Below are 10,325 nucleotides of genomic sequence, written 5' to 3'. Positions count from 1 at the left end.
TTATGTCAAGGCACAGAGTTGTGAGAGAGAATGATATGTACACAAAGCAGGAAATAGGCCATTCTGGCTGGAATGTAGAATTCAAAAAGGTAAATAATACATAGTGAACCTGGAATGGTAGGTTAGGACCATTCTGGGTTTTAAATATCAGAGGAACTTGTATCTTATCCAGAGTCAAGAGGGAGCTCCTGGTGCTTCTTGAATAGAGGAAGGACATTGTCAGACCTGTGCTGTATGGGAGAGACTAGAGACAAAGAGACCAGTAGTAGGAAGGCTATTGCAGTAATTCAGGTGTGAGATGAAGGTCTTACCAAGGATGCAAGACATGTGAGGAGAGAGAACAGGAGTGAAAGTGAGAGGCATTGGACTTGGAAACTTATTGGCTATGGGGCTGGAGGTGAGGGAGAGGGGAAAATAAATGATGATTCTGAGAGTGTGGGTGACCTAGGTGACAAGAATGCCCTCAACAGTAACATGGAAGTTAGGAAGAAGGGAAGATTTAGGGGAAAGGAATGTGATGCCTTCTTCTACCACTATTCTAAATAACTCGATCGTTATTTTTGCATTGTACAACAAAAATGTGTGTAATAGTATAGAGAACAGCTCCCCCCACTACTTAAGATAAAAAAATAGCCAGGTTCCCTACAAATTATGGTGGTAACCCTTTCCCCCACTCCCATTTCCAAATGCTGACCCAGGTAGCCTACATATACACATACATAAACATACACACACATATTTACTTTCATTCCTTATCTGTGATATGATACAATTGAACTTAAAGGATTAGTTATACTGGCATTGTTCTAAGTTACTTAGATATGAAATCATTTCCCAAAATTTTTCAAGAGCACTCAAAGATGATACAGCTTTTTAAATTTTATTTTTACATTTGCTAATGAAAATCTCATGGTGGTTATATATGCAAATGAACAATATATGACTTCCATTATGAAGACTTGACCTCACTTTATTCATTCATTAAATCACTCCATCTACAAGTCTTTATTAAGTTCCTACTCTAGATTCTTGCCAGGAGGAGCTGCGTTCAAATTCTGCTTCAGATACATACCAGCTATGTCACCTTGGGCAAGTCATTTAAACCCTCTGTTCCCCCAAGCAATTTTATGATACTATAAGTTGCAGTGAAGGTGCTGATCTATACTAGCAGGAATTCTCTATACTACTGAAAGTACCCATGTGATCTCTTACATTAGGCACTGTCCTAGACTTTGGGGATATAAAAACAAAACAGTCCCTTATCTTAAGGGGCTTACTTCTATTTGGAGCAACAATATTTGTGCATATACATATATATGTATATACACATATGCATATGTGTATATATGTATATGTGCCTGTATACATATATGCATATATATTTAATGGTGGAATAGTAGCTAAAAAGAATTAACAAAGGCCTCATATAGGAAGTAGCACTTGAACTGAGCTGTAAAAAGAGCTATGGATTCCAAGAATCAGTGGTAAGGATGGAGGGCATTCCAGGCAACAGGGAGAGCCTATAGGCACAGAGATGGAAGATGGAATATAGATATATTTCACAGGCAGCAGGCCAGTTGGGCTAGAATATAGAGCATGGGAAGGGGAATAAATTATAATAAGCTTTAGGTCACTTCTATATTCAATCCTCCTAACTGATCTCTGTTTAGATAATGTTATTACTGATACTCAGTTTTCTGGAGGCCTTATTTCCCATAGTGCACAGGGCACCTGCCATCATCACTTACACTGAAGAAGCCTTAGAATTTTAATTGTATCTCACTTCCCTGTTTTTCATCTCCACCATGAAGGAAAATTCCAGGATCAATCTCAGATTCTGAAAGCTTCCTGTGACCTCATTGGGCATCCTATCCAATGCATACATGGAAGGGATCCCCATAATAGTATACCAGAGAAGCGGTCATCTAGCCCCTGTTTGAAGATTCCCAAGTGGATGAGGATGTATGTAGCATGGGCAAACCCACTGTCTTTCCATCTCCTTCTGGTAGTAATGGTTTTCTCCCTCAGAGAAAGGAAGTGTGATAGTATGGAAAGAGCACTGGATTTGGAGACAGGAGGAATTGGGCTAGAATTGGAGTTCCAATTATTGAACAAGTCCCTGACCATCTTTGTAATCAGTATCCTTATCTATAGAATGAATGATCCCTCCTGGATCCCTAAGATGCCTTCCAGATCTTTGTGAACTCTCATAGCACTTTGCTTGGAGCTCCATAATGCACTTTGGGTATATTATAGCTCTGTGTTCATTTCATATTCTCTTACAAGACAGGAGGCTCTGAAGACAGGCATCAAGTCTCATTTCACTGTCATTACCATTCTCCTCTCAGATAACTGTACTCACCTTTCTCAGATTGAACCAGATTCTCCCAGCTCTCCTCTGGGGTATCTCCTGGTCAGTCATTGCTTGGATTGTCAGGTGAAGAAATATGTATGATTTGCAAAAGCACCCAACATGCCCAAGGAGACACTCATCAAGAGTGAGGAGGTTGATGTTAACCCAATATGTTGAGGGTTTCATTCTAAAGCAGCTTATAGTAGATGTCTGTTTCTGTGACTATGCTATTGCCAACCAGTCGCACACCCCTTCTTATTTAAAAAAGAGTCTCGGGGCGGCCAGGTAGCACAGCAAGTAAGAGCACCGGCTCCAGTGTTGAGAAGACCTGGAGATCGAATCCCGGGTTCAGACACTTAGCACCCACCCAGAAACACCTGGCCGTGTAACCTTGAGCAAGTTACTTAACCCCAATTGCTTAAAAAAAAAAAAAAAAAGAGTCTCACCAAAAACTTCACAAATTTGTAAAGTAATAATAAAAGTTTGCATTTATGTGGTGCTCTCACTTGTTCTCACAACAATCCTCTGAGGCAGATGCTGTCATTATCACCATGTTAGAGATGTAGAAACTGAAGATGAGGGAGGTCAAAAGACAGGAAGTGATAGAGATGGAATTTGCATATTTGAACCCAGGTCTTTCTTAATTGGAGTCAAAACTCTAACCATTATACAGAGGGGTCAAATTCAAATAGAAAAGGGAGGGGCATTAAACCATACATAAGGATCCCTGTAGGCCACAAATTGACTTAATTTTAAAATGTAATATTAACTATGTCTTACTGTATTTTATTTTATTTTGCTAAATATTTCCTAATTCTATTTTAATATGGTTAAGGCCACACTCAAGAGGGCTGTGGCCCCCAAAGGTTCTGTGTTTCACACCTTTACATTATACTATGCTGTTCTCACACAATGTGCTCTCAGATGTGATTATTTTAAGATGTCCTTCCCCAAAATCATTCAATATCATCTGTTCCCAAAGACAGCAATAACAGATAAGAACTTTCCATATTTTACTGTGAAATGAAAATGACACAGTAAAGGACCCTTTCTAAAGGAACTCAGTTGTTGATATCATATTTCAGGTTTCCAGAAAATCTTTGTTGCTTAATATTTGCTTGGTCTTTATAATGTATATTTAATTAATTCATCCTCTTTGCTTTTTGTTTTCAGAAAGTTTAAATTTTTTGTAAGGACTCAGTTTTGCATTTTGTGTATTCATATCAAATAACAGTGTATCTAATGAAGCGGCAGGTGATTGCTATTGCTTTCCTGGCATAAATGGCTTTTTCTGAGAATTGGATTAAGTCCAATATGGTATATAGAGAATGCTCAGAGCATACTTCAGTTATAGGTGGGACCAGTCACCTCTCAGTTCTCTTTTGACGCAAAGCTTGATGAAAGAATCACTAACAGTAGAAGAACAAACAAATAGCTTCAAACTGATCTTGGATGTTCAATTCCTGCTCCTTTTCCCAGGTCTGACTGCAGCCTTTGGGGGCTTGAGTACCTTATATTATCTGAAGATGATTCCTCCCAACCAATAAAGGGACAACTGTGTCAATTTGATCATCACTGTTTTTCTCAGAAGAGAGTTGAAGGTAGTTAGAGTAGGTACCTCCAGATTCCGTAGGCTTCACAGACAAAAATGAAAAGACTATATAACTTTGATCTAATTTACTGAATGAGAAAAGGGGGTAAAGATGTATATGCATTTTGATCTAGTTTTAGAATTGAAGCCAAAGGCTTGTTGGTATGCTCAGTGAAATCCAAATCATTAAAAAATGTATGAAAATTTAAGTCCTCTAAAAGTACTCTCAATAACTATCTGAATATTTCGGTGAAAATATTTCTAGCTAAGTCAAACTCCTCAATTCACTTTACATATATAGTTAGAACCTAGTTTTGTGTTTTATTTCCAACTTCAAATTTGATTCTCTAATGCAATGTTTTGCGGAAATTATTTCAGGAGCAGTGAAATCTGCAAACTTTTAATCATGCCAGTAGGGTCACACTCAAGACTATGAATTTGTTTAAAATAAAGTTGACTTCACTTTGAGGTCTAGGGATTTTCAGGCTTTTGGGTGGATTCCCATGACCTTAGAAGAACTGGCATACTCAGTTCTGCATATTCGGAAAATATTCTTCCATGTAAATGAAAGGAATTTTAAAGTTTTTTTTTTTCCACCAGTATGTAAACAGGACTGTAGCTACTATGTTTGTCCACAGCTCGAGCTACAGATGAACACAGTGTAGCTGTGTGATGACAGGAACAGCTGACTCATTAGTAGAGAGCAGTGAAAGGTAATTAACCCTGGGAAAAGTACAGCTGCCATGCGAGCTGTTCCTTTCTGTAGGATCTGATTAGAAATTAGTGTTAAACCACTGATTCTTTAAAAAAAAAACCCGTCATAGATAATTCACTTTCACTCTCAGGTGTGTTCACAAAAAAAAAGGTTCTCAAATATACTTGCAGTACAAAGAAACTTCAATCTAAAAGACATATTTGAATAACAGTACACACCTGTTTTCCTTGCTTTGGGAGGGCTTTTTATTAGGAATATATTAGACCTGGATATATGACCTTCCCCAAACTCAATGCTGCTCTCCATTGTGTAAATTCCTTGATGCAATTGTGTACCAATCATGTGTTTTTCATGAATAAGAAGTACATTGTTGATTATCAATATTTGATTAACTTTTTTCTTTTCTTTTCTTTCCCTTTTTGCTTTGGTGATGTTTCTCATCCACAGCAATGCAGACTTAACAGTTAAAATCTCCTATATTTTAGGAAAGGTAAGTAAAGGCTGTTTAAAAGGGGGGAAATGTCATAACTTTGGGTATAATTCTCAGCCACACTTTTCTTAAAAATGTGAAGGTTTGATGAGTCATATTAGGGTTAGCTGACCATAGAAGGGTCTTATTGGTACTGTGAAATCATTAAGATACTATTTATAACTATGTATTTGAATCTAATATCTTTGGCCTGTTAAACAGAGGCATCTTACCTAAAAAAAATTGATAACTAAAGAAAGAAAATTTGCTGCAACCAGATGGGAATAGGAGAGAGGAGAGAGAAAAAGGGGTGAGGAGAGAGATGAAGAACTGGAGATATGCTTTTACACCCAACAAAAAGGATTCCTTTAAGAAAGCCAACTGTTCGTCTTATTCAACGGAAATAAAAAGGTTTTGGTTTGGGTTTTTTAGAATCGAGACGAAGAGATATTTTCATAGACACTTCTCATATAACTTTGGGAAACAAAAGTCATTTATTTGATAGAGTGCTAAGATAGCCTATGATTAGTTGAAAGACCTTTAACTTTTTTTTGGTCTCCTCTACACACAAAGTTAAAAAATAGTTTTACACATAAAACTTTGAAAATGCAGTGACTTTTATACTTGAACTATCATTGATATATATTTAAACTACCCTAGGAAATGGGGGAAACACAGAGGAGTGACAGAAAATACTCTTCTTACTGAGGTAAAATCATCCAATCTAAGTCCAGTATCTTAGATTATGTTACATCATTTTACCAACTCTACCAACAAGGACAGTACTTCCTATCCTTTACTGATAATATCTGCTATTCTACCTTCCAGAGAATGGCCATTGGAGAAGTGATCATTTGGGAAAACAGCTCTTTTACTTTCTTTAATGTTAAAAGGAAGGTGCAAAGTACCTAGGAAATCCATTTTAAAAATTTATAAACTCTTAAAATGAGTCTCAAATGACTAAAACTTTACAATTAAACTACATACACACATTCATTCTTTTCTGTAGTAAGTTGAAAAAATAAGATGTTACATTTTTCTAGAGAAGCAGCATTGCAGACTGAGTAAAGAGTTGGCTATGGAGTTAGGAATATTTGGATTCAAATCTGTCTCTGACATGCAGTCATTGAGTGACTCTGAACAAATAAATCAATTCTTTGTGACCCCCAAGCTAATCTCTAAAACACAAAGAAGGTGCAATTTGCACTGATAAAGGGAAGTTCCTTACCAGTACTTCCTGTTACTGATGAAATCAGAGCTGGGGAGGAGGGGAAAGGAGGAAGGGTGGGAAGATAGATATTACTTTTGGTTTTAACTCCTCCAAATACTAAAACTTTAATTATAAACTTTTATCTTTCTTTATATTTAAGAAGTGAAATTATGGAGGGGAAAGGAGTGAATGTTAGAACCTGAACAAAATCTACTTCTCTGATTTTTAAGTTGAGAAAGGTCTATATCTTAATCAAAGATAATATCAAAAATAAGTTTTAGGAGTTGAAGTATCAGATGAAAGAGAAAAAAAAATCTAACCCTGCTCCCTTCTCCCATTGTTTTTTTTTTTGCACTAAAGGCATGTTCTTTTCCACTAACACTTACTAAATTGTTTTTCCCCTCAATTTCTGAATCTTAACTGTTTTCCTGAGAATTCACTGCCCATCTGAACTTTGTGCCATCCACCAATGTAATAAGTATGCCATCTATTCCTTTCTCCAAGTCATTAGTAAATGTTCAACAGTTCAAGGCCAAGTATAGATCCCTAAGGCACTCAACTGGAGACTTTCTTCCAATGAATCATTTATTAAATATTCTTTGGGTTTAGTCAATCAGTCAGTGCTGATTTCCACTTAACTGTATCATCACCTAGCTTTCATCTCTACATTTTGTCAGTAGGAATTGAATGAGAAACTTTGCCCAAAGATTTGCTAAAATCTAGGTAAATTTTTTCTAGAATATAAACTGAATCTGCCATTTTAGTAATGCCATCAAAAAAAGGGAATAACTAAGAAATAAGTTTCTACCAAATCACTTAAATTCAACAAATATTTAAGTCATGACTGTACCAGAACTCAAGGAATTTATATTTTCTTTGGGGGAAAACAACAGGTACAGAGATTAATAAATATTCCTTTGGAAATAAAGGTTGAATGATGTTTGAATGATCTTGCTGTCAGGACATCTTAAAATATGGACTTCAATTGCAAATCAAACCAACAAATAATTATGTCATCAACTGTATGCAAAGAATATTTTATTTAAGTATTCTTTTTAAATCATCTAGGGACCTTTATTTGGATTTCTTGGTCATGTAGACAATTGAAAAGTATTATTTTGGTCACTATCTAACCAAGACTAGCCACTTTGGGTTTTTTTTTTGGGGGGGGGTTGTATGCTCTTAATTAGTTTTGTTGGAATTTTATTAATTTTAATCATTTTCCCAGAATGTTTATAATGATATAAATTTCTTTTTAAAACTATAGAAATAAAGAGTAAGAAGGAGAGAGAGAGAGAGAGAGAGAGAGAGAGAGAGAGAGAGAGAGAGAGTGAGTGAGTTAGTTAGTTGCTAAATGAGCCAGAGGAACCCAAGAAAGATCTTCCAGGAACCAAGTGTTGCTTTACTTTGGCAATCGAGCTTCTCTTCATTTAAAAAAAAATAGTGGTAGATTTCATATCATGCTAAAAAAAAGTCACTTAAAATTCACAATATGCTACTGATTATGGCCCACAGTTCCTTTATTTTTATGGCTAATATGTCCCATGAAAAGGAAACCTGTTGCCTATAAAATAAGACCAAATACATGTATTTATATGTTATATATGTAGATATAAAAATTCTACTTACATGTATCTTCTATATAGAAACAGATTATATGTATATGTGTCTATACAACTTGAAGGATAGGTTTATACAGGTAGAAGAAAATGAAGACCATTCAAAGATACCAAGCATATGCTCTTCCTTCAATACAACAAAGTAGTATGAGCTTAAAAAGAAAATTCCATTTGAAGTAAAGAAAGGTTGAGTTTTTAAAAAAATCAACAAGTGCTCTGCACTTTCTTAAAAATGTTTTGACATAGTAAGGCCGTTTGGTGTCGTTTAACTTGAAATAGCACATTTAATTGCAAGACAAACCTTGAAGTTAAGTGGTTAGTTTAATGAAACAGAGTTTCCATAGTTACCACAGAACAGAGAACAACTTTTATTTCTTTGGAAGCCAGGAAGGAGCTTAACAGAGGAAAGATTAAGCAAACAAACCTAGGCAGGTTTATTATATAGGGTTCATACCTGATTGACTTTAAGAGAGTAAAATTCTTGATAGAACAGGATGCTGACATTTTTAGAAATGAAATCTATACCACAATGTTAAGAAGAATGATAACATGGTGGCTCCCTTTTCTTTGGACATTTCCACCATATTCTGAGTCTAAGAGAAAACTGGTTTAATACAATACATACATGAGATAGAGTCTGCTTAGAGCATTTTGTTAATAAACCATGTCATATCTAAGTTATTTTAAAAAAATAGCATACTAAAGGCAATAATAGATTGCTGCACATAAGAACTCATGCAATCTTGGGTCTAACTTTATTATTCATTATAAACATTCTCATTTTAAAGGCCTGATGGGAGGGAAATGGGAATCTATCATAGTGAAGATGTCTTCTAGTGCCAGCTTCATTGTTTTCCAGTTTAGCATTGAGATGTGTTCTCACTGAAGTGTTAATGGAGGTCAGTGTTGCTGCTCTCCTTTGCTGTGTCTAACCAAACGAGTTCTTACACAGTTGACTGTTGAGAAACCAAATGATGTACTTTCCAGTATATCACCTTCAGCTCGTGAGCCTTTAAAGCCTCAGTGATTAACAGGACTTTTACAAAGTTTCTATGTAGTTACAAGGACAGCTTCAATCTTCTGTCATTTTTTTGCATTAGCCATGATTATGCTTTTACCACAAAAATGCATTTGTTTTAAAGGTAACAATACAGACTGGGAGAATAGCTTATGTTTCATCTATATTTATCAGCACTCACTGTACATTTGTGTCTTCATTACCAGGAAATATTAAGGGACATTGTGCCATCTATTCCTGTTTACAGTTTATTATGCAGAGATAGGAAACACTTAGCATGTAAAATGAATGTAGAAATTATTCCTGGATAGAAACACGGACATTTCCCACTCGTTGGCTCTTTCTCCTCCATCACCGGATCAGAGTGTAATTGTCAGTAATCAGGCCTGCTTGCTGCTGATAAAACCACTCTGAATGCTAGCAGCCTTCTTTGTGTGATGACTCAATTATTCCAGAAGTGCCTCATCAAATCTGCCCCATCAGCTGGGCTAATAAATAAGGAGAAGAAACTGGCCCCCCAAAGCAAATTATAAATCCATTTGCATTAACCATTTCGCTGGTCCATGATCTAGGCAGAAATAAGCATGGCAGATTGTGTTAAGCTTATTTGAATATGTTTATAATGTTTACAGCATGCAACCTTTTTTTTTTTTGCACAAGGTGTTGGAATTATCAGTCATGAATAGCATCTAAATGTAGTTATGTTAATTACAGAAAGGCCTTAGGCATCTTTGAGGGATATTTTGTTGCTTAAATCAGGTGAAAGTTAAACCCTTCTGCTAGGAGAAATATGATCCTGCACATGTTATTAGAATTGCTTCAGAGTTTAAGGGTAGAAGGCCAGTGTTGTGTTTTTACAGGTATGAGGACAAATACTGATATTATGATGCCTACTAGCACAGGCACAATTACTCCATATCCATCACAATGGAAAATTGAAGTTATTTTGTTATGTGTATGACCTCAGTGGTCTGCAAATCAAATACAAGCTCCAGCAGGAGAGCATTACTTTGGTTTTCTGTTTTCTGCTCCTTTTGTACTCAAAATTCCTAGAAATATTACATACAGTTGCAGTAGGAAAAGGTGGCCAGGCCATCAATTAAGCATACACATAGTGAATTTTGGCATTTGTTGACAAATTTTATTTTTGTTCTTCTCTGAAAAATTACAAAGCGTACCTAATGGCAACTCATTTTGTTAGTGCTCCTTGAATTGTACTTAATAACTAGGGAAAATAGAAAGAAAGAAGGAAAGAAGGAAGGAAGGAAGAAAAGAAGGAAAGGAAGGAAGGAAGGAAGAAGGAAAGGAAGGAAGGAAGGAAGGAAGGAAGGAAGGAAGGAAGGAAGGAAG

Source organism: Petaurus breviceps, unplaced genomic scaffold (assembly GCF_028583685.1).
Source record: "Petaurus breviceps papuanus isolate PSGF00001 unplaced genomic scaffold, PetGlider_PUasm1.0 38, whole genome shotgun sequence".
NCBI lineage: Eukaryota > Metazoa > Chordata > Mammalia > Diprotodontia > Petauridae > Petaurus > Petaurus breviceps.
This window is presented reverse-complemented; position numbering follows the sequence as displayed.